This window comes from Bombus fervidus, chromosome 2, assembly GCF_041682495.2.
Source record: "Bombus fervidus isolate BK054 chromosome 2, iyBomFerv1, whole genome shotgun sequence".
Taxonomy (NCBI): Eukaryota; Metazoa; Arthropoda; class Insecta; order Hymenoptera; family Apidae; genus Bombus; species Bombus fervidus.
The window spans coordinates 11,791,923-11,817,954 of NC_091518.1; the positions used below are offsets into that span (position 1 = coordinate 11,791,923).

Below are 26,032 nucleotides of genomic sequence, written 5' to 3' on the forward strand. Positions count from 1 at the left end.
TCCCATATTTTAAAAATATACATGTCAGCTCACGTTCCAATGAATGTCGGATGTGATATCATTACATACTTTTCTTAAATAGTATCGAAACGTGGATTTTCAAGCAATTTGAACTGGCTTGTGATATAAATTCGTTCTGTTTTTATCCGTATTTGCAAACGGAGAAGACAAGACTAATTCGTATGAACGTATTAATAGTTTCTTTGATTCTTCTACTTCCATATTCGTTAGATACAAAAAAAGAAAAAAATAATAAGTAAAATTATGCTTCGTTTTATACGTAGAAGACTCACGAAAGAATTGTGCAGGGATTAGGATACAATTGCTCCCGTTAACGTAGATATCCTGTCCGTCAACGTATATTGGAAAGGATCCATCTTGTTTGAGTCATAGTTCGTCTTCCAAAATCCCCGATATACCGAATAAAATCAGCCATTTATCTGTCATCACACGGTAACCTCGTTTGGTTCATCCCCCTTTTCCATCAAATTCATTCGGAACAATAGCCTCTTTTTAATCCGATGAAGCTAACTGAGTGTCGTACGGGGAACAGACGAAATAAACTGCACGGGATGCTTGATTTTACGAGCAATCGTATAAATGTACACAGCTAAAACGCGAAACCGATTAAGAGTAACACGCCTGAATCCGAGTATACTTCGATCGCCATTCGAGTTTACCGTTTGCGTAATTTTTTCTCCTTCTGTGTTATGTTCGGCTCGACGGGAAAATACGATACGCTATGTCTTTCTACATCTACATTTGTCATAGGATATTAGACACTGTCGCGTAATTAATGTAATTATTATAAAATAAATAATACAGTTACGTTAAATATGATAAGTGAATGCATCGAATTTTGGGTCGCGTAGTTATTACATAGCGTGTAACGTAGATGATTCAACGATAGCACGTAGAAAATTATAGCTCGAAGTATTTTTCTCAATAAGATAAATTTTTGTCCTCGATTGATGTGATGGAAATTAGATCAATGATACCTAGATAATAAATACATGATTAATCGGTAAAGAGTTTGGCTGGCAATTGGCATTGCACGGCACGGATATTAAAAACAACTAGTGAAACGTATAACGTTAGCAGGGAAAAGTAAAAATACACGGAAGAAAATTTATTCATTTTAGTAGCAAAATGCATGATTAATATTTCATTTTTCAGAAATCAATAGATCGATCTCTGACTAATCTGAAGGATCAATTGCATTTTATCCTCGTTCAAAAGGTGTAGTATATGGCTTTCCACAGGCTATTTTTATCTAATCCTCACGATTTATGCATCAACGTCCTCGATGTTTATATTTATTTCCAAAACCGTTAAGAATAGAACAAAAAGGAATGAGAAATGGAAACAAATATCGAATACGATATAACAAGATACCTAATACTCTTTCGTAGTACGAGAAAAAAAGCTGTTAATTGAGAGAAGATAAAAGACGCCGATCAATGATGCACGTCGAACATTGTGGAATAAAAGGGGAACGTGGGAAACACGGTTCTCTTTATGAACGGGGTCATCGAATCGTATCCACAGGCTCCCGTCCCAAGTCCACAGTTGATCGCGATTCGCCTTGGATCCAGCTTTCAGCCGCTCTTATCGCTTTATTCTCGATAGTAGAGAGACGCGGGGATCGATTCGACCGGACGATTGTGATTCTTTTCGCGGTCCAAGTTAGATATCAGAGCCGATAGAACAGCTGCCTGACTTCGTGCCGCGGCCTGATTGCACGCCAAAGATATCGGACCTATCTTCTTCTTCTACGGGTAGGAAACAGGAAAGAGCGAACCAATCGAAGAAGACGATCGCAGTGGAGGTGTTTCTCTATACGTGGCTCATTTCGGTGTTATTCGTTCAGGCGTTCGTTTACGCAATGTTTCCACCCTTTTATCTTCCAAGCTATTTTAGATTTTCATTAGAGGCGAGAGGGTAAATGATAAGATGGAAAATATTTAGACGAGGTTATATGATATTTCGATGACAATTATTAACGATTGATCTATTACAGGATATATAGGATATCCATTGGAAAGGATATTGGGAATTTTCGATGAAAGAGATACGATCTTTTGTGAAGGCTTCTTCGAGCTAAACATGTCATTTCGATTGAAGTAATTCAACTTTGAGTTTGTGTTGGAATTCTTTGAATCCAACTAATCTGACTACGAGGGAATTATTTAATAGACGATGGATAGCTAAACTGGTTTATAGTTGAAGTTGGGTCAGTTTAAGGAACCGATGTCAGCAAGTACGAAATTAGAAAAAATATTACTCTACCGATTCAAGAAATAGTCGAGAAAGCGTCGATTTCACTTAAAATTTCGAAGAATAATTGACACCGTGGAAAATACCAAATTCACATTAGTAAAATTGTTTCCAGTTGCTTAGTTTCAACTTGACTAAACTATACGTAGCTTTAGAATCTTGTTTTCTTTGTTTAACTAAAATGGAGTTTACAAATATGATATTAAAGTCACGTTTTCTACATACGTACTTCCATTTCAGAAAGTAGGTATACAGAAAATTCTTCGCTTCTACCAGGGGTGTACATGCACCAGCTGCCTGTTAGTAAGTGGCACACATTGAAATTTCCAAAACATATACTCGTTGCGCTTTACGCAACGGTGCGAACAATCCAGGGCGAATTTCAACGGAATCGCGTTTCTATGGAGCGCGACTCGGCTCCAGCCGCAATCTTAAAAGTAGTTTTCGCGCTGAGAAACGCAACGTCGTTTCCTTCCGCATCCTTCTCTTTGCCCTTTCAAATATTCTGAAAAGAAATCTCGCTAGCAGAAACCGGAGGGATATAACCTCGTCATCGAGCGTGCACTGGGTTCGCTTACTCGGTTGCAATTAAGAGGAAACGATCCCTAATGCGTTTACTCCCCGTCAACTCTTTAAAATTTGCATTTAAACATTTCATCCGTCGGATAAACCGTAGCTCAATGCGTTTCAGCACGGGAAATACATAGAAATCTGAATTCCTCGAATAGTCCGCTCAAAGGGTCCGGTCAAAAAGGACGGAAAGCTCTTTTCACGGAGCAGAGTAATCCACTAACGGCTGATACCGTTTCAACAGCCACAAACCACGTATATATCTCTGGCAGTACTCTATTAAATGCACTAACTCGCAAGACAGTTTTCGTACGAACGAGAGTCCCCTTTCCCTGTTGAAATTCAAAAAGGATAGCCCAGACGAACCAATGTTCAATTCTGTCCCAGCTAAATCTAATTCTTTTTTTCTTTTTTTCTATCCTTATTATCGACACACGCTATTCATTTTCATTGCTTTCTTTCGCTTCTTCCTTTAACCACTGTTTTGCACGTACAAGAAACAATAATTTTTTGAAAACCAATTTCTCTCGGCGAGGAAAATTTTCTATCCTTATCGCGCTTTTTTGTCCTTATCTGGTAGAGCGAGTCTTTTCAACCGAAATCTGTTTCGAGAAGCATATATGCAGAATATGGTAGAACGCGTTATTTTACTCGCGAAAATAAATAATAAACGTAGAATAAAATTTTCTCATGCGAAGCCTCGTTTCCGAGAAAATCGAATTCGAGAATTCGTCGAATGTACGTGTACAGAAGTAACTCTGAACTATTATAAATATGTTCGGATTTTCTCGAAACGAGTCCTTAAGCGAAGATGTTATATTCTGGATTTTTGACTTACTTTGCATATAAAATAAGCTCCTATCTGCAATGCACCGCGTGCCCTGCCACGCTCTGTACATAATTTACTGTTTTTCAGGAATACGTGGCACTTTTTAAAGTGACCAAGCGCAAGAGAGAAGAGCGAAAAGTAGCTTTGGAAAGAACAGTTGACAAGATTGCTTAAATAAATTTAGCTTGAGCTCGAGATTGCTTCTTGACTTTGATTTGAGAAAATTATCCGCCGCGATTCTTCTCGTTCGCTGTTTTTTTCACTGCGAGTTAATTCAAGTAGAACTTGAAACCAGAGAAGCAAGAAGCAACGCTCGTTTTAACAAAAAATATTATTACAAATAATGTTCTACAACGGAACATGTTTCATTTCCCGATGAGCTTTTTTCTTCTTTGTTTATAACGATTCCTATGAATTGTGTACCGTTACTGATGAGCCGCAGATAAAATGTAAACAACATTTCTGACCCTCTATTTATTACATTTATGCGCCGTTTGACGTATTTATATTATCATTTACATACTTCTCTACTTGTTTTCCCGTTTTCTCCACCATTTCGAAATATACGCTCAACTACATTTTATTCGTAATATTTCGCCCCCGCGCGGTAAACAGAAAATCGATGCGAAACTCAGATTACACACGCGTGTACTTTTATCCCCTATCTTCCTTCGTACACAGTTTTTACAACGCGCTCGTATTCAAACCATTGTAATTTAAAATACTTTTCATTATATAACTCGCAAGATTGGAATCTTAAAAAATTCATGACTCGGAATATATTAATTTCAGCAACTTTTCATAATTTACCGTGCAGTGAGAGATATATTTTAATGCAGAATTTATTTTCAACGTGATATAAAGCGGAAAGGATTATACTAATTTCTATTAATTTTTATTACCACGTTTCCTACTCGTAGCTTCTTTATGAACAGACGCAATAATTGAAACGTAAAATAATTACATTGGAGTGTGTAATCTGAATAATATTAAATAAATAGTGCATAAAAATAATGATATTTCTCTCGATCCTTTTTGCATATCATTATTTCAATAAACTCTTTCGGAACTCAATCTGTTCTAGACTATGAACAATTTTCTTTGTCAGCTATTAACATTAGGCCTATCGACTTTTAGCGTGTACCTAAATATGTTATACTTTGTTAATTATAATTAAAACGATACCAGAATAATAAATATATATGTAATCGTATCTCTGTCTCAATATTTACAAATATTGATATGTATTACCGAGAACGTTTTATGTTTTTAATAATTGCAAACAGAAAAAATCTTAGTAGTTTATGTGTGAGTAATAAATGTACGCTTTTCGTTTATATTACCGGTTTTATCGAAAACAAACACATTGCTCATTTCGGAACTTAAAAACTCACTGAGGTACAAACGCTGTACATGCAATTTAAAAGCATGGTTAATTTAAGAGATAGAATAATTCAAAGGCAACTTTCCTTTCGCACTTTCAATTTTCCTTCCCACTTTCGGGAAATGCGTTCGATAAACAATGTTACAGTGAAAAAAAAAAATATTTCGTATAACACAGCTGCTTTATTCACGAAATGCGTCTAAAAATATTCGAATACTTTCGTAGGTCTGTGTATCTCTTTTACCTTCTACCATATTTTCTTTGGTCGAATGGCGAAACTACTAGGAAAGTGGCGGTATCGCAACGGACCAGCCAGCGTCACATAAATAATGCTCGCAATTAGTTAATACAAATTCGTGGCCGTGCGGCTGGACCGATTTCCGCGAGTTCTCGATTCCCGCTGCCGCAGCAAATTCTAGATTGCTAACAAAATTAAGTTCCTGGGCGAGCCAATAGTTTCGCGTCAGCCTCCGTGTGAAATATTTCCCTGCGCCTCGTAATGTCTGGCTCCTGTGCAGGATCGACTAAAGAGACTGAAAATAACGAAGATAAAAGAAAATAATGAAATATCGAAAGAAAAGAAACAAAAAGGAAAAATTATAGCAAGTAAGAGAGAGAGAAAGACTAACGTGAAAAAAAAAAAAGGAAATAGCAAGGCATTAGCGAGGCGCGATTCCGGTACGATATTCAGCATTTTTCAACGCGATGGATATCGAGTTAAATTTAATGCAATTTCACGTTACATTATTCCGATAATCTTATCGCGCGTCATTGCCTATTGGACTTATGGAAGGGCTTTTATCTTCCGTCCGCTTGTACCCGCCTCCGTCGGTTCAGTTATCGCATTATTTCGCGCCCGATAGTTATTAATCGAATACCGATACAGCCCGAATAAATAGAAACTTCCGTTGAAATTGGAATTATCGAGCCGATCCGTGGGTCCCGCGTTTTTCGCGACCGTTGTGCTCCACTCTGCTGCGACAAGAAGTTGTAGTATGTGAATGACGGGGGTTTATCGAATCGAATTATTATCGAAATGATGCTCGATTCATTTATTTATTTTTACATATTCGGTTATTAACAATATAGTCAGACGATTAACAATATATTCAATGTTCTTTTATTAGGACATTGACGAATTTGTTATTCCATCAAAATAGCATTTCGCGACAAAAAATGCTGCTTATTTCTCTGAGCCTGGCAGAATAATCTCTCGGTTTTAGAAGCTATATGAAAAAGACTTTAGTTATGATACATATTATTCAGCGTTTTATCACACAATAAAAATTGGTTTGAATGAATTAAAATTGCTCTTTTCGATTACGCGGTTAAAAAAGCAAAATGGCAGAAAACATAAATAATACGTTCAATATATCTTTTTATCCATTTCAAAAACAAGCCATTTGCTCTGTTAGACTTCCACATTAAGAATTCGAAGTGTCTATCTAATTTTCCTCGTGCTTCGCTTCAATTTCCATTCAGTGGACAAATCGACATACTCTTTACCTATTCATGCAGTGGCCACTGTGGCTTCGTACACAGTGTGATATAACGTTGCCATTTCAAGATTTTACGCTAGTCCGGTGGATGCAATGTTATCCCAGCGTAAGGAAACGTGCTGCTTTCTCAGTCTCGCATCCCTCTTCATAAATTCTGACCTCGTGTATTGATGTATGAATACGAGATGCGGATCCGTTAAATCAGAACGAGATACATCACGTCTGGGAACGAAACCCGGGATAGTATTTGTCTTATTTCTCGTTGTCTTTACGTCCTCCCCAGTGGTGAGTGTTTCCGGAATATTGCACGCTCTGCTCTCGCGCGATTGTATAATAAAATTACATTTTCACTATGTCGCATATATCCCACTTTGGTCGAACGAAATTTACTCATTTCTATCCTATACAATTTAGCTATGGTTCTTACTGATGAATACTTTCTTTAAATTTCTAATTCCTCTTCTTACAGAAGAATTTCCAAAGGGCTTTATTTTTTTTATTAAGTTTATGTTCGTGATAAATACCTTGTAATTTGTATACCTGTACGTTTTCTGATTTTCAAATTTTACCTCTATAATCATGACAGTTGTGCCATGATAGTTACAGTACCAACGAAATTTCAAGAGGCTTTGCACACTACTAGTTATAAGTATTAGGGCGTCTACCGATATTTCAATACTTTGCTATTGTTATTTTCTTTACAGCATATCTAATATTATAAAATACCAAATAAAGTAAAATTTGTTCCAATGTTCGAATAAATGTAATGAATATGTTCAACAGTGTATAACGCCCGCCGTATATTCATACAAATTTCCTATACTACGCGTCCAAATATTTTCACGATTTGCTCTAATCTTAGATATAATTTCTCATCCTAAAAAATTGCTTCCGAGAAACAAAACTTCCTCCCTTCGTGAAAATTCTCAAAAACAGGGACAATCGTAGTATGATCCCACAGAATTAAGCTCGATCTCGTCCGTCTACAGAACGTCGACGTCCGCGCGACCAAATCCGCTAGACACATGTAGAAAATTGGCGCGAGTATGAGGCGCGAGTCAGCCGGAAATGACGAAAGTCCTCCACCAGGGGCTACGTTTAATCAGAATAGCCGGGCTCCGTATCGGGCGCCACGGCTCGCATTAGTCCTGACACGGAATCGCCAACGGGTACCGTTTCGTACGAGCGAAAAGCGCCTGAGGGTGTTGGCCGCTGGCCAGATTGAGCTGACGAACTGGCTGAGCGCGTATCGCACGCCCACGTCTCCGCCAACGATCCTTTATGTCCTCGCGGCGTCGCGGCCTGGAAACAGTCAGGTGGATGCGAATAATCCCGAAAGCAATTTGGCGGCAGCGCCGTTCAATCTACTCGCTCTCCTTGTCTACTCCTCTAAGAGCGTAGCGCGCGCGGCTCGGGCCTGTCTCGCTTCAGTTCACCGCAGCTTTCCTTTTTGCCCTCGTGTTCCTAGGCCGCGGATATCACCGAGCAGGCTGCGCTTTAACGAGGCAGACGAGTCCCGGCCAGAAGGAGGGAACTTCGACATTCTCGAGAGGACTTGAAAGTTGGTTTTAAGCCGTTATTAACGGATGCGTATCAACGCTGGCTGCAGATTCGATAGCTTGACCGCTCGAGAGTTGCTCGCTCCTCCTATATTCCTTTTGGTCTGCGCCTACGAGCATCGTTCGTGAGTGCCACTAATACGCGTCTGCCAAGCTATCGTTCCACCTTTCCACGGAATGCTGTACGATTCGTTTGCCGGCGGAAATGATTGCGCGTTTTGTCTTTGACTATTATCACGCTGAAAGGTTCGTGCTTGCTTGTCTTGCTGCCTCAACGTATAACAATCGGATTGTTAGGTTTGGGATTTATTAGGAGGGTGGCTGTTGTCTTTGATGAAATTGTTGTGACGGTTGTTTGGATAGCTGTCTGATAGCAGGAGGATGGTGTTGATTAAGCGTAACGATTGATGCTGTGCTTGGTCTCGGCTGCGTTTAATGGAACACGTCTGAGAGGGCGAGCTCCGCGGGAATTAGACGCTTGGTGTGAAGTGGTTTGATACGGAATTGTAGACAAGCTGAATTTGAATGGAGAGTTAAGGATAGCGTACGATCTCAATTTTAAAGATCCTTTTAAATATAGAAATGGTATAATTGATTATTTAGAACGCTATATCCGGTAATTGAAATCGAGTTGTAGCTAAGAATAAATATCTTTCCGTAAAAGTTCAGGGAGTTGAAAGACCTTTATATATGGTCTTCCTGCATTAGATGGCAGAGTTATTTCCTCTCATAAAGAGTTTTATCAGAAACGTTGCAAATAACTTTTGCTATACTATCGTACGAAGACGAGAGTGGGTTATGTTTAGACACTTTTCTGTTTAGAGACAAAATTGTTTCTGCTCCTAAATACGGCACGACGAGATTTATTGAAAACGTTATAAATATATTCGTTAGAGATTTTTCTAATTTCAACTCGTCTTACATCGTTTTATGTTACACCGAATCTTATTTCAATTTCAACTATGTTTCTTAAAAACGTTAACGATATATGCACGAACGCTTCCCCTGCATTACGTCATAAATCCTATTTTTATTTTTTCAATCTTTGTTCGCCTTACATATTGTCGTGTGAATACTACCATAGTGATTATATTGAGAAATTTGAAACCAATCTGAAACTGTATATAGAAATTACAAACATTTACTATACACAATAAATATACGCTTAATAAATAAGCAACATGTAGGCAGAAAAATAATGTTCGTGTCAATCGATCTCAATGATCAATGAGCAAATATAAAACTTGTATTAAAAATGATTTCATTGAATATTCTGGCTTATTAATGCACTGAATAATTGACTCTTTACTTCAGATACTTCTGCACGACACACGAAAATGCCCAAATGTTTTCGTGAGCTTTATTTGAATTTTTTCTTAAATAAGTCTAGAGAATGGGAAATGGGCTGGTAAATGGCCCAAGTATTAATTACGCTCGATCTAACAATTGCGTTAGCATGCACGAGCAATCATAGCTCGTATTGTAGTTATAATGTTCGAGCTAGAGTCGGCCTAAGTGGATCTTAACGTATCATTGAACGATCTTAACGAGGCAGACGAGCGGTTCCTGCTCGCCGCCGCGCCCGGGAGGAAACTTCGGTATCCTCGAGTGCACTCCAAGTCCATCTTAGGCAGTCATTAACGGATGCACGGTGTAATGATACGTGCTTCAGCAGCCTGATCCCCATGAATGACGTCTCTACGCTTCTCAACGTTGCCCAATAACAATTAACAAGCAACCACGGTTTCAATAGCTCATATGGGTACTCGAGTGGTAAACACGTTTTCAAAGGCAATGACAGTCTTAATGCTCGATGATGGGCTACAATATTGTACCGACGAGACGAGAAGGCAATTGAACAGGATAGAGTGGTATAATTGCATTAGTGCGTCATTAAAATCTTTCAAAGAGCAGAACTAAAGGATATTCACTTACGTAAACTAAATTTAAATTGTTTGAAATTTATCCTATGTTGTCTAGAAGACGCGTACAATTTTCTAGATATCGTCTGAAGACTTGTGTCCATTTGTAAGGTTTTGGAATGTCTGAAAACCATTTGTGGAGAATCGATGGAATTCTGTGATGGAGCCCCGTCAATCACTCTAATGGTTCTCGTTATGAAGACGGAATATGTTGTTACGAGTATTGGCCAAACTAATACCGTGGCAGAAACGAGAAGACTATAAATGACCTATCTTAATAGTAATAGTTTCTACAGAAGATATAAATGACAGCAGTATTTTCCGGATGTCCGATGTATACGTATTAAAATGACCAATTTATTTAATAATAACAATAATAATATGTTCTAATGGAATACGTTTGAGCCGATATAAAATGTCAAAATATTTCGTACAATACAAATAAAGAATTTATAAAAGAATTTTGTAAGTGATCGAATACTCTTCGCGAGACCCTGTATATCGATAAAAAATCAATTTATAAGATATCGGATGAGAGATAGTTCATTAAGTATTTACAGCAATAACCTCCGATAACGAGGCTGAATAACACGAAACCTCTTTAAGATCGAGCGTCAACGAGCAAGTAACGGAAAGTAATGACCGAGATCGGTTCGCGTTTAACGATTCCATCGCAGCCTCAATATTTCATCCGAATCTATCGTGCTCGAACGGAGCATCGCGGAATAACGAGCCAATCAGGCGCCATCAGTTCGCAGGAAGTTTAGCATTCCCGAGCGAGCCCGAAGGGGATCTTGAAAGCCTTATTACCGCTAGGGTCAGCCCCGTTAAGGCGTCTTTTGAAAATCTGATCGTGCTCGAACAAAGCGCCTCTTTCAGTTTCCCTCCCCTCTCTCTTCTGCCGTAGCCAAAAGCCTGCGCTCTTATCCAACGACACTCTCGAGTTCCATGTGATTTTGCGAAAATCCATTTTATTCCTCGCGATATCCGACTTTAATTTACCGTCCCGCTTCTGTATTATTAAGGATATTGGTTTCTGTGGCGCCTGCCACACTCGTGTAAGCATCGCGTAATATCCTGTTACCAACACACACGTCCCTTGTACAGTATTCAGCTTAGTTAGATATTAGCCGTATTTAAACGTAAACAGACTACTATCGCGCAAAAGTGCTTGACTATTGGTCGACTCGTATCACTTTGTTCCTTTGTACAGGAAAATTCAGTGATGTGGCTTACTGTTTCGCTTTGAGCGAAATTGTTATTGCTTGTAGATACTATTGTTAGGACGAGAATTGCAATGGCGGTTTTAAATCAGTTCATTGTTGCCTTTTATGAGGATTGTACGTTGCGTTTATTATAACAAATAGACTGATAAATGGTAGATGTTTACGCGAAATATTTTTACAAGTATTAATAAAGAAGCGAAAGTAGAATAAATGTATGTACCATTTTGTAAATATCATAACGTGTACGTTACTTTTGATTTGATTTTATATTGTATTATACGATTTTATATTTACACTTTATATATTTACGCTTACACATTTCTGATAATAAAAAAATCTCAATATATTTTATATTTGTTGCGTTTACGAAGACACGCCAAAATGCAGTTACGACTTTATTAACTATCGAATCGAAAAGATTATACATTATACGTTTTATATATTAACAGATTATATTAGATTGTCCGAAAAGTTTCTTTCGTTTCATAAGGTGATAAATAGAAGAATAACAATTTCTGTTTCATATTATTTTATTGAATTATGTATGATCCATTTCGTTATATTTCTATCATTATGTTCATGCATAATTCAATAAACTAATATAAAACAAAGAACATTGTAAGTCTGTTATTTCCTTATAAAACGAAAGAAACTTTTCGGACAACCTAATACATTATTTGAGAGTTAGGCAAAAGTATAACATGTTTCGAAACTTTCAACTCGCATTACTATATTAATCCGTAACCAGGCAGTTTTGCAAGAGTATATTGAATCTGACAAATTGTTCTCTGTTAATCAGATATTTTTACGATAGTTAATGCGATGTTATGTTCACAACATTAAGGTAGTTTAAGATTTCAGTCTACCGCATCGTATACATTACTGCTTTCATCGCGAATCTAATTAGAGTTCTATTACATGTATTACAATTTTCAGGTGAAACTCTATTATTTAGCAGCAGCAGCAGCAGCGAGCAGCTCATTTCTCTCATTTATACATTAACGTAAAATTGCCTTAGAATACATTAATAAGTCTAACAATGGTATCGCATCCCACTAATGAAATTTTGCATATTCCATCCGACGCGCGAGAACAGCCCTCCTTATCGCATTCTCACCGCGGAGGAAAACATGCTTCGGAATAAATTCGCGTAACACATGTAATATTAATTACGATGTATGAAGAAGCTATAAATTCTCTTTATTTTTTAACAAATTTCTCGAGGTCAAGTCAAAAAGTATTTGGAATATATTTTAATCTCTAATAAGTAGAAAGAAACATTTTTCTGAGAGTGATAGTGTCCCTTTCGTTTTTTAAAAGCATTACACCATCTTCTTTTCGGTTCAATATTCTTCGACCAACCATAAAATTACTTTCACCTTTAAAACACTATATTCAGTCTTCGTTGTGATTTATTTATCTATCTATCTTGTAATTTCTTCTTGTTCTTTAACCTAAAGATCTCGTAAACAGGGCATCGTTATCAAATAATCAATAGAATAGAAGAAAATACGGAAACTGGTCTAAAATTTACCCTTAAAAATACCTATAACTTGAGCTTCCAGAAAAATGACAGAAAACATGTTAGAAACGAAGCGGAACTGCTGAGGAGGATAACTTTGAAGATAACTGTTACAAAACAATTCCAGCAAATAATTCCAATAGAAGTAGAGCAATTGCGATGTAAAAGATATTCCAATATACACAAGTTCCTATGTGCGAAATTCTTATCATAAATATACAATATTTATATAATATACGTAAATTTCTACTATATAATAGTAGTTCTTATATTTCTAAATCATAGCTCGTATTCACGTTCTCCACAACATCTCGCTTCGCTAAAAGCCATCACACAGACGTTACACTATCAAACTCGTGCTTAATTCAGAGATAAGTTTCCACCACTGAATTGGCCCAAGAGTTTTGCGCTACGTGTAACCATCCAGGAGTTAGACGGCTTCAAGGAGAACGTAATCGAACGGAGCAGAAGTAATCGGAGAGGCAAGTGTCACTCTATAGCCCCGCTAATCCTTTCATACTCAATTCCGTGTAACATCGATGCAAACAGGCAGACGGATAAAGACAGAGAGTCGGGTAGAGAAACAGAAAGGGAAACGGGCCATGTCGAATAGCGGCATCAACATCGGTCCAGGGTATCAGATCGTGAAGCGACGGACGAGACGCAGGATTATTCTCTGTACGTGATGCGTGAAATCCTCGGGTCAGACGAATGCGAGTAATTCCACGAGCGAGTTTCAAAACGACGACGTTCGATCTGTATCGCATGTACGAGTGCTGTATCGCCTCTCTGATCTCTCTGTTGCTAACTCCGTTTTGGATCGGTTTAAGCTCTCTTAATGAGACGGCTCTGGCTATTTCCGGATGGTAAAAATCACACTATACTCGCGGCTTTCGCTCGTTGCCTTCGACCCTATCGGACGAAGACAGGAAATTTAACGACACGCTCGAAATGTCGCGGTATTTTCATTCCGTTTTTACATTTTGTCCTTTTTTCTCCTTTCTTTTTTTTTTTTTTTAATTTCACGGATGGGTTATTTCAGCGATTTTAATACCTTTCAGCGTTTGTCTCTGGGCTTGTCTGTTGTAATTGTCGCTATGCTTGTATGTATGTTATTGTTTTTTTTATTTTACTCTTTCTTTCTCGTCTCTCTTTGTCCCTTGAAATTAGTTGGATGGATTTGAAATCGAGGTTTTAATCGCGAGTGTTAGATACGTGAAGAGTGAGATAGATTTCGGCTGTTTGTTAAAACGTTACGATCGACAAGAGGATTATAATGAAATATCGAGTTTTACGAATGCACCGCGGGATACGAAAGCATCTGGTTATTGGGATCGAAGCACAGAAAGGCTTTTATAATATCGCCCGTTTATGCGGAAATTCCCCGCGAATTTATCTGCACCAGCACAATACACCCAGGAAATATAATTAATTCGAAATGTAAATACCTAAACACGGTTACTGCTCTATTGTACAATTGATGCGAAAGTCGTTAGCGCTGGACGAAAATCGTCGCATATGCACAGTAATATACCTGTACAAGTATATGGACCGCAATGAAACTAAAAATCTATCTACGTCCATCTATTTCGAAATAAAATATTTCTCGGATAAGCATGAATCGTTCAACGAGAAAAAATGGTACGAAATGTATGAATATTTGAGATCGACTAATGCAACGAGACCATCTAACACGATGGTCTAATTCACAAAGTGCATTTTCTGATATGCATGGAATATTTCGATAACGATCGACAATGACATCGATCGCCATTAATTGTCATCCGTTCTGGTCATTTGTCGTGGTCATTTGCCTCTTGAGTACGATAAAATACAAGAGAAAGAGAGTGGGGATAAAAACTGAACTAATCGCGTGGCTACGTGTCGCGAATAATGAAAAACTCTGTCGACTTATTGCTTCGTGACGGTTCTAATGAGCCAGGGAGCTGAACTAATCATCGTCGACCTCATTGATCAATGGTCCGACGTTGAACGGGCTAGAAAACAAATTTAGAACGACCTTGGTTAATTAACGGGAGTATTCGTGTAACCATTGCTACGCTATTATTCTTTCGTTTTTTTTTTCTTTTTTTTTTCAAGATTCCCGTTTTAACCTCCGTTTGCAGGGTAGAACGGGAGGAAGAAATTCATGACGTTAAAAATCGTCGGAGAGAAACGTACCGCGACTCGACGATAACGAATGAGTAATATTAAGATAGTTTGTTCCATCGTGACGTTTATATTGCCGATGATAAAGCCCGAAATGTGGAATATATTGTTCGAGCTCGGTAAAGTGGAAAGAGAGTAGCAGTGGTTAAGGTTAACCATGATCAGACAAAGGAGAAATGTATATACTTTATAATACTTAAGAGTATTATGGAAACAGAGACTCTCGGTACGAGACGAATTTCAAGGAGATACTTTTATCGAGTTCCTTCGTTTATCTTCCTTCATCGTTCGTCAATGTAACCCATGTATGAATTAATATCTCTTCGTATTATTACGTTTTCATCGTATGCTCCAGACAATGGATCGGGAGAGTAATATATTATTCCAAGCAAACGAGATTACTTCGTTATACTGATTATACACGATTATCGAATAATGTACGTATATTTTTTAACGTGAACAACAGACAAATGTAATTGCCACCGATCATTGCAATTACCCGTTTCCGCGTTATAAAAATCCAATTAAACGCAACACGAAATTGAATCGGCCGGTCAAAGGAACAACTCTTCAAACAAAAATCAAGTCGCTTAAAGCAGCTTTTAATTCGATCGTGCACCGAGCATTCGCAAAGACCATTCGTTTCGTTCGTTCCGTTAAAAAACAAACGACCAGGTTGCGGGGGGGTGACGTCAATTTGATGAATACCGCAAATTCGTCGAACATCGTTCGCGAGTGTATCGATTGCAGCCGGCGGCAGCGAGAAGCGTTTTGCGCGTCTTACGCTGAATTTTATTTATGATGCGATAAATTTGCCATCAATAATGATCTGGCCATTGTAAATCGACAGATGCAACAGATGGCGTTCCTTCATAGAAGTTGTACTTATCCCGCTATACACGAACGTATATTTATATATACACCGTTGAAAGAAGATATAATTTCTAATGCGTAAGCTGCAAAATAGACGAGCCAAATAATATCAATTTGTGATTTCTTATAAAACCATAAGATACGATATAATGAGTTAAATTTTATTATTTCTTGCGTTTACTAGGTATTAACGATAAATCTGTGAGGCGTATTCGTAGACGTATTAGTATGTTAAAAAGTTTAAATAAATACATGTGAAACATATATAGCTTTATAATTTTTGCTTCTGATAGAAGAACTAAAAACAAATGGAATAAATTAAGTAGAGAAATGGAAGGAAGATATGTATATTTACACGAAAACGCAATTAAGATATAGCCCAGAGAAAGCTTTGATTATTGTCTGATTATTCAGAAAAAATAAAAAAATACGAGAAGTTTGTAATATCAATAGAAAGTTATGAACTGGGTTTCATAATAACCAAACTTTTCGTTATTTTTATATCACGACAAGGAAGAACGAGAGATCTTGCAAAGCACAGATGCTTCAAACTTTTCGTATACGTGGTCAACTTACGCACGCACGCACGCTCGTATAACTTTAAACTACAGTAAGTAATCGAATAGCGGTTCAACGATAAACTATCACCTCGGCTCGTAAACTTGTACGTTCGATCGATCCGAATTACTTAGAAGTATCGTTTGCCAGGACGAAGATAAAAATATGACCTATCCGGTATCGTTCGTGGCTTACGCGTCCTTTCCATCCAGGTGGTTAAATAAAAAATCACACGACACTGTAACGATTCCTTATCTTCCTACAACGTGGTTTAAGGGTCACGATGATGTGCCGTAACATGATCGTTTCATTTTACTACACGCGTTTTCCAAGGATTCCAAATTCTTCCCATGTTACTGATTAAATCACTTTTAAGGATCTTTGAGAGGGAGCGGTTTAATCACTTAAAAGGCAAGTAACGAACAGCGAAAGCATAGCTAACAGTAAAACGCGCAATGGATGTTCTTTTTCTGTTTTGAACGTGAAAATATCATGTTTGAAAATCTATGATAAAACACTCGACACGTATCTATACAGATTGTAATGAAAAATTAAAGTCGTTTACATTGTTACCATTTAAGCTTCTACGATAGTTTATGAGTTCTATGTATATTTAACTGTATTTTCTGGATGCGTTTGTACTTCCTGTTCTGTATTTATGTTTTCTATCAATATTTTCTAGTATTCTTATCCGTTCAATCATTGTACCATTCTATTGTGATTTATAAATTTGTTTACGACAATTATTACTTCTTAGTTCCTCTATAAGAACAAGAGGTTCCACTCATGACCAAAAAGGGTTGAGAACGACTTCTGAACTTCTGGGTCGGAGGCAGACCATAAACTGTAGACGACGATGGCTTTAGGGTTTTCAGTCATAGGGTAACACTGCTAGCATGCGGATCTGGATCAGCTCAATTATATTCCCACTTGTATTTACACTTCAGTTTTAAAATATATTTTCTACCATACAATTTATCCACGCGTTCCTTTGTTCACATACATCTAATAACCTCAACATTACGAATTTATTGAATTTTGTAATCGATCGTTCGAACGTATAACAAAGAAACTGATGAAATATGTGAGGTGGATATTAAACGTGTTGGTTGATTTATTAAAGAGACGACTGATAAAATTGTAATAGTCAGTGTATATTACTTTAAGTACAGAGATAGTATATGACGATCGTAATCGTCGCTCGCTCAATGCTACTATTTGACTAACTATTCGACTATATGACTGTCCTAGAAAGCACGTTCGTTTATTTGTATCGACCGGTGTTATTATAAAAAGTTGAAATGTAACTCCGGTTGACGATTACAAATAGCGGCGATAATATTTTGTCCGGAGTTCGTTTACCTTTGAACCTAGCAAACCAAAACAACGTTGATATTCCAAGACACAATAATATGAGTCTTTTCCGATTCAAATCTTCCGTTGACTCGGATGCCGCTATATATGCAAAATCGTTTTTTAATAAACTACGCTATAATATCAATGATACGAGATGTTATTTCGAGAGGGTACGGTGGTTTAATGCCCGTTAAGCAATGAAATTTAATTAATCTGGATCACCGAGATCGGAGGAACGCTCAAGCTGTCATTGTCCTCTCGAACATTGTTTTTCAATGACTAATTACGTATAAGGTTGGTATTAATTACTCGCGATTCTCGTTGTCGCACCGCGGCGTCACCGCAAATAACCGCGAAACGAAAACTCGGTTTGTACGCGAACATTCTCGAACAATGTGGGGGTAGAAGCTTCAATTCCCTCGTGGTACATTGTACGCGATGTGCCCAAGTAAAAAACTATGATTAATCGTGTGCATTTACGGCACAAAAAAAATTTTTAAAAAAGTACAAGCGAAATATATGAAGAACAGAAACAAAAAATTATAAAGGGAACAAAAGGAGTAAAAAAAATACCTCGTATCGTAGGTTTTATTTTTATCAGTTTTCCAACGCCGACATATTTCCCTGTGAAATTGGCTGGAAAACTTTTACGCGCTGGTCGCGTAATATTGACCTCGGTTTGTTCGTACGTAAATAAATGCGATTAATTGTAACATCGCGCGAGACTTTTTCGTCGCTTCGGTTCTCACACGATACATCGAGCTTTTATAAATCATCCGGCCGCCCAGCCCAGTTTTGATCGCGTGATTTATGGATCAATTGTTTCGTACTCCATTGAAACGCGGGTATCATTCGAGCAGCGACGACCTCGAGCGGAAGGAGGGCACGAAATTCGATGAATTTCACCGAGCTACCATTTCCTACTGTTTCGATAATTATCGATAGCTCGTAGAAGGTTTGAAGTCAAAGAATCATTAAGGTATCTGTTGAAATACAAAACATGTTCCCAACAAATGACCAATGTTTGTCTAATATCGAAAATCCATTATTGCTTTCTTCGATTTTTCCATTCCTATTTTATCTTCTCTTTTATGTCAAGAGAACTCGAGCTAAGACGCTATTCCAAAATTCAGTTATATTATTTGGAAATTCTATTTTTAAGGTATGAACAAAAAATTTTGGGGACTTTAATATTTTTCAAAATCTCTCACATTGTTCCGCAGTAAAATAAATTATGTGATGATATAAACGAAGTATTGCAAAACCAGAAGGTGTAGTTTTATGAATAAATAATTTATTCCATTTTCCATTTCTCTTCAGTAAATCCTGCTCAACACCGCGATATTGCACATACTTTTCTTACATTCTGCCCCTTAGGAATCATGCTATTGAATAATATTTGATTACAATAAATTTGACCAAACTTCCGCAAGAACCTGCAACTGCAAATATCATTAAGTCTCTGTAAAAAATTTTACTTGCTACAGACACCTATCAAGATCGAAAGAAACGTAAATTAGGCAACGCATTTGTGGAATGTTCCATCAAGCGACGGTATCGTATCGCGTACAACGTATTCGTACGTCGTTTGAACTTGATTCGTGTTTATGCGCTGTAAGTAAAACGGTATTTGCCAGCGGGCACTCTTAACCGACAGGTCGCTTTAAAGTCGCGTTCGTGAGCAGCCAAAGCAAATTTCGCGGCTTTAAAGCGGCGCCGATTTCGAGCGGATGTGCAGTAATGAGTAAGCGATGCGTGAAGCCGAGCTGCGCAACCGTCGCAGCCGGAAGCAAGCCCTATTTGTATTGCCGTACCGCAACGATAGTGCATACCGCACGTTAATGTTAGGCGTACGCAGCGTTTCTGAATGTGATTTTATTGCCGCAGTTTCGCGAATACGCGGTCGCCATTCTTTCCTCCGCGACCTCGACGTACGGCAAATTGTGAGCATTCTGGTGCGTACGAGTGGATCTTCTGATTGCAGGCTACAAATTTGGTTGGGAAATTCGAGGGAGGAACGGAATGACGTAGTACGAGGCGCTTTTAGAGAAGATTAGCGGTTAAACGTTGTATTTTTTGTAATGGCACATTCAGGGAAACCTATCTATATTACAGAGGAAAATTTCTAAAGTGGAATTTTTTAAGGTCTTCTACTAGGATTCTTTCAATCACGTGATTTCTTTCTTATAATATAAGTTATTCGACGATAAATGATATTAATTGATGGAAAATCCAATTTTACTATAAAAGTTTTACTGTCAAGTTTCTGTAATTATTTTCGTAATGTTTATCGCATTAATACTGAAACTGACTATAGAAACTATTTGCAGATAGTTATTTTTAACGAAATGTTTATTTATCAGCTCTAGTGCACTTCATTTACATAGTAACAACATTTTTGTCGGACTAACTGATACAAAATTTAATATGGTGTCCATGAAGCTAATTAATTAATACATCAATACCGATGCTGTATTAGTACAATTTTACCTGTTTCTTTGTTATAATACAAATTACTCCGTGATAAAGGAAGCAAGAATAAATGTCGAAGAATTCAATTTCACAAATTAACAATATATTCGAACAGTTTACAATACGAATTTTCCTATTAGGTTTCCATTAATAATTTCCTGGCAACATAATAACTTATCGAAGAATCTCACAGCTTTCAAATATTCTGCTAGTAGAATGTACATTCAGTACTGTATTATAGACTCTGTTAATACCCTATGCTTGCATTATTTCGTACAATAAAAGCGTTATTAACATTTTGAATATCTCGATTATCGATCGGTAATGTTAAAATTTGATCTTGGAAACTACGATGGCTATGGTTCATGATTTTTGAATTATCGCGATTACCAAGCAGCACCCTCTCGCTCAGTCTCGGTAAATACCATACAGTATTAAAATATAACAGCAAATTTGTTGCTCACGTATCGATTCGCAAGTTCGTTTGAACAAGCCCGGACTCAACGATGCGCACGGGAATTTCCGAAAGTTCTACGACGAAATATCCACAATAACTCGTTGAAGCTACTAAACTTCGACGTTTCGAGCGGTGAGAAGAGTCGTGTTCTAGTCGATCACTGGTACCAAAAAAAAAAAAAAAAAAAAAAAAAAAATATAGTGGGAGAGAGAGAAGCATCCTCAACGTCGACGTGTTCGAAGTACCGACGAAGTGTATGATCAATCGTTTACGCGTAACGTCGAATCGTACGTAACCGTTTTGCAAACTGCAAACGCGCTCTAACGTGTTCTGCTTGGCGTTGCGTTATTGCTTCTGACGCAGTATAACTACGGAATTTATACAGAGCTTCCTATATGCAAATGTATGGTGCAGCCGAAGCTCTGAGCTTTTAATCGCGAATCGTCCCAGTTTAACCATCTAGCGAATTCATTGCTGCAAACGACATTGAAATCAGAATATTTTTGTACAATTCTCAAGAATCGTCGCTCTACATTCTTCTTGTAACCTCGATGATTTTCGATCGAAAGAGGAGGGTTTGTAACAGAAACGATGCTCGTTAATCTTTGTATCTTTTCAGGAAAGGAAAATGGTATTTCGCCATTCTTAACTTTCTTTAGGCAAATGTTCGTCATATTACAGAATTACCGTAAGTTCTGTTTGCAATTATGCAACAGGAGATCGATATTTAATTAAATCAAGAAATCGTGATTATTGTAGTTAGTTATTTTTGAAGACAAAATATTTTCAAACTAGATTAATATACCTTGAACGATATATCTTCATTTTTACTAAAGATTTTTTATTAAATGAGAGAAATAAAAAATACAATAGTTAAAGCTATAGATATTTATCTTTTTTTTATATTATATATACTGATTCGTTTTTTCATATGTGGGTTCTTGTTTAAAAAAGCCACAGCAATACCTAAATAATAATACTCTGTAAACAGTCCTATACCTATTTTGCAGACTCAGTTAATTTTCATTCGACGATAATTCAATCTCTTCCAATACGAGCTTTGCATCCAACTATCAGAATACATTCTTAGATAAAATATGAAAAACTCTGACTAGGGTCGAGGCACGTTACAAGCCACTCATTCTTTTTCCTACCATTCTTGTTCCTCGTGTCTTGTTTATTTTTTAATATTTTCCACCCTTCCCCCTTATTCGTTGACAAGCGTTAATCGCGGCGAATTGAATACTCGACGCTAATTGTATGCGTGTTTTAATTTGTCGATCGGATACACGAAGTTGATTGCCGGGATTGATTAAATTTTCATTTAATTAAAATTGTTATAATCGCTTACAGCGTGGAAAGTCAGCATGTTCGGCATTTTTCATAACGAAATGTTTGTTTTGAGATTAAGGGGAAAGTTCCGAAGCGTAGTTCGAGACGCTATGAATATTTTGTTGTCCTACCGGGTCTGTTTCCGAGAAAGAATGTTCCAAAGTCGAGGTCGTTGATCGTGCTCGAGTATTATACATAAACATGAACTCGGTTCGATGTAACTGTTTATACGTAAAATCCAACGAGACGAAGAAATTTTTAGGACGTTAGGGCTGGAATCAGCGGATTTCCTGATACCAGTCCGTAACTGTACGTCTGTTCAAGCAGAAAGAAAATCTCTATTACTCCTTCGAATATTTTTGTTTTAAGGGAGAGTATTCTGACGAAGTCGCCTATCCCGGAATTCTTACTTCCATACATTTGAAATTCGAAGACGACTAGTATATGGAAGAGAATCGTCTGAATATCAAGAACAATGAATCTGACTACTGAATAAATAATAGAATTTACTTGGTTTAGAATTTGAAATATATCCATTGAAAAAGATATAGTATGGGTCAAGATATTATAACGAGATTGTGCTATTTAGAACCGTACAATGTAATCTATGTTCAAATTTCGATTGAGAAGTTTCCATAGAGACCTACCATTAATAATGTTTCACTTACAGGTAAAAAGAAAGAGACAGAGAGAAGAAAGAATAAGGAGAATCTTGACAGCAGCTGATGTAAGGAATTTCGTTTACATTTTTACAGCTGAGAATAATATTATACATCATATTATACTACATAGTTATAGCACCATTTACTGACAAGAAATTTTGAAAAATAGCTATGCAACTGATTAAAACCTACTCGGTATTCATTAACAGTTCAGGAAAAGTTACAAATTTCTGATCAGGATTTCAAATCTTTATTCCATTCTCCACTTATCTCATTATTCAATATAAGCAAAGTCTCTAAGTCTCTTCTTATAACAACACCGTAACTTTCAATAGATTATCTATTTGTATTTCTATCAGTTTATTTATCTCGATCCTAAACACACTCACAACATATTCATTTCAAATTCTGACTAATTTTACAATATTTCAATTTACAATTTTACAATTTACCCATATAGTACTCTAAACTGTATTTCCCAATTCTCCAACAGAATTCACGTGTTTTCCAATGGAAAACGAGGAAGAAACAATCCTTCAACGAACCTTTCGACCCTTTAACGCCTATCCCTCGGAGAACTAGCACGTTAAAACGTTCGCCACGCAAAGTCTCGGCCCCGTGTATCCTAGCTTCTAGATTCTTACATGCAAAATCGTTGGTGGCGATCAATGGGTGGCACGCCGCGAGGAGATTGCAGCTGATGGGCAGAATAGGCGGCGAAGCTTGGCCACGGCATTCAACGAGGCTAACTCTATCCCGGCAAATTACATTTCCATCCCCGTACGTGATAGGTGCAGCAAACATGCCCGTCAACGTCCGACCGAGTTTCTCCCTGATTAGTTACACTCGACGCTCGGATTATATTTCCAAAGGCAATTAATTAACCAACTTCCTCGGGGTCGCTTATGACCGCGTCGCGCTACGTGTCACGATATCGTGGATAGCCGGCAGTGGACATTGAAGGACAGCGTCCAATAAAACTGGGTGGTCGCTACGGAAGGAAAGAGAGAGGAAAATGAAATTTCTTGCGGAGCGAAACATCGACTGAGACGTCCACGGGACCACCTTAATGGAAACTGTCGCCGAAAACGTCAGCGTAAAGCCGTACTGGCTGATCAATCGTACGGTTGGACTACTTTCGATGAACTCTTATATCGTCCACCTACATCTTCCTCATTCCAATCATTTCTATCGCTTGGTTTTTGTATTTCATACATTTCCAGGTTTCGTTGAATGTAGAGAATTGTTGACTCTTACAAACTAGAAATTTTTCGTTGGAATATCTTCGGAATCGTGGAGAGGTAGAGTTGTGAGATAGTTTCGATATCAAAGTAAAACTATGGTTTGGTATATTAAATAAATTCTAAGGTGAAAAGTACACTAAACGAGATGGAATATTGTTCGATGATAGAATGCAATGCGGCATAACCTGGACCAAATTAAAGGACTTCGTACCAGATTTAATAATTAAGGCAGATCCGAATCTTCATTGTAATGTATATACATATATATATGTAATTTTAACACTAACAATTTTCTCCATTTTATCATTTTCCTTCGTCCATTTTAGGAAAATTACTTAGACATTATCAACACGTTATTTTGCCATGTTTTTCTCAAAACTTGGATGATCATGCATTTCTATTTCATCCCCAAATCGAAAACACTCGGTTCCTCTAATTATTTCTAACACTCAAAGTTCAATCTAATGGGTTATTTAATTGTTTCATAATTAAACGTTTCCTAATTGCCATTTCAAAAGAAACTTCTTAAAAATTGCGTTCGACATATATGGTTGAATTTGAATATGAAATTCGTGAAGTTTTCCCGCGTTTCAGGGCTGTTAACGTTATCAGACTTCCAGCGGCGGAAATATTGAAGTTTCTAGTTCGATGTCGTCGCGTGAAACGAGGGGAATTGCAATGCAATGTTCGCGTAATTTTCGTCGATGAATTCGTAGGACAAACGAGCGCCGTTGACATAATACCATGTTAAATTTATTCCGATCGAGTGTCAGAACTGTGTCACTTTGTGCATCGTAAGTTCACGCCGGTTTCGAATGGATAGCGTTATTTGAACGAGACATCCGCGGATATTTCACGTTGTAGAGTGAATAACCGAAAAACGAATGTCAGTCCGTGATAAACTTGGCCCGACTGACCAGCGGTAAACTCCTCTACTAGTTCCGAGCATATATACGGGCTGTCAGCTCGCGTTACGCGTCTGCATCGACGCGTTCACCCCGCTGGAAATATTTCACGATAACCCGGATAGGGTTAAACGGGATATCATTTAATTTCCCGCTAGCCTGCGTGAACATTTTGTTCCGTTTTCACCGTGTTAATTACGAACGCGTCAAGCCCCGCCGATATACTTCCGTTCACCATGCGCGCACATTCGAACGGAGTAAATCTCGCGTTAATTCCATGAATAATAGCATGACTAACAGAGGTGAGCCTATTTAGAATGTTTCGATAAGGATTAAACGCTTCTTCTTTAGAGAAACAAACATTCTCCCCTTACAAAAGCTATTTATGTCTCGAAGGTGAAAGAATATCATCTTGGGAAAATAAAAATATCCACTCACCCAATCAAGTGTCCTTTGCACGGGGACAGCCGTAGAGCTGGCTGGTTGTTATCCTCGACGGTAGCGCCTCGTCATACATCCGATCGCCTCAGGATCGTTTCCCGAACTCGCATCGAATCATCGTCGATTGATACATCTTCCGCTTCGTCACTGAGTTTTTCTTCATTCCGTTTCCTTCACAGAAAACTAATCTTTCTTTCCTTGAAAATTTCCTCTCTCAACGTTGTACACCGTCCGGCGCAATGTCACACGTGATCGACTCCGATCGCAGATTACGACGCAACAATAACACGCGATATCGTGACGAAAACAAATCGAACAGTTTACAATTTGATCGTTGTATATGTGGTAAAAGGGAGCGCGTGAAGGAGAAGGGGGGTTGTCCTACGAATGAAGGGGTGTTCGGGTCGAGGCCCGAGGCAAAACAAAAACGAGACAGAGGGAGCGACGTTACGCACGCGGTGGCCAGTCGCAGACTGAACTCGCGATCCGCGAGTAGCATCGATTTCGATGGAGGGGGAAAGGACTACGGGCCGTGACTGGAAGGGTGGGGTAGAGAGGGCTGGGAGGGCGACGCGCACGGGGCGAAAGGGACGCGAGCGGACGAGGCACAACGAGAGGAGCAGTCAAGCTATACGGGTGTCTAACAGTCGCGTTGGACGAGAGCTTATTTTGCCCGTGAGAGACTCCTAGGCGTGAAAATACCTAGTCTTCCAGTAAATTCTTATTATAATGTATTATATGTTTTTTGAGAGGAAGATAAGCTAAGGTTTGGTCG

General features: G+C 38.0%; 1 protein-coding gene across 2 annotated transcripts in view; it reads right to left on the reverse strand.

The window, feature by feature from the left end:
- Window positions 1-25,721, reverse strand: part of LOC139991959 (discoidin domain-containing receptor 2) — a 143,991-nt gene extending 118,270 nt beyond the window's left edge. For both annotated transcript variants that reach the window (XM_072012386.1, XM_072012377.1), the window contains exon 1: window positions 25,255-25,721. The gene's annotated coding sequence lies outside the window, so the exon portion shown is untranslated. The remainder of the gene's footprint in view (window positions 1-25,254) is intronic.
- Between the last annotated feature and the right edge of the window lie 311 nt (window positions 25,722-26,032).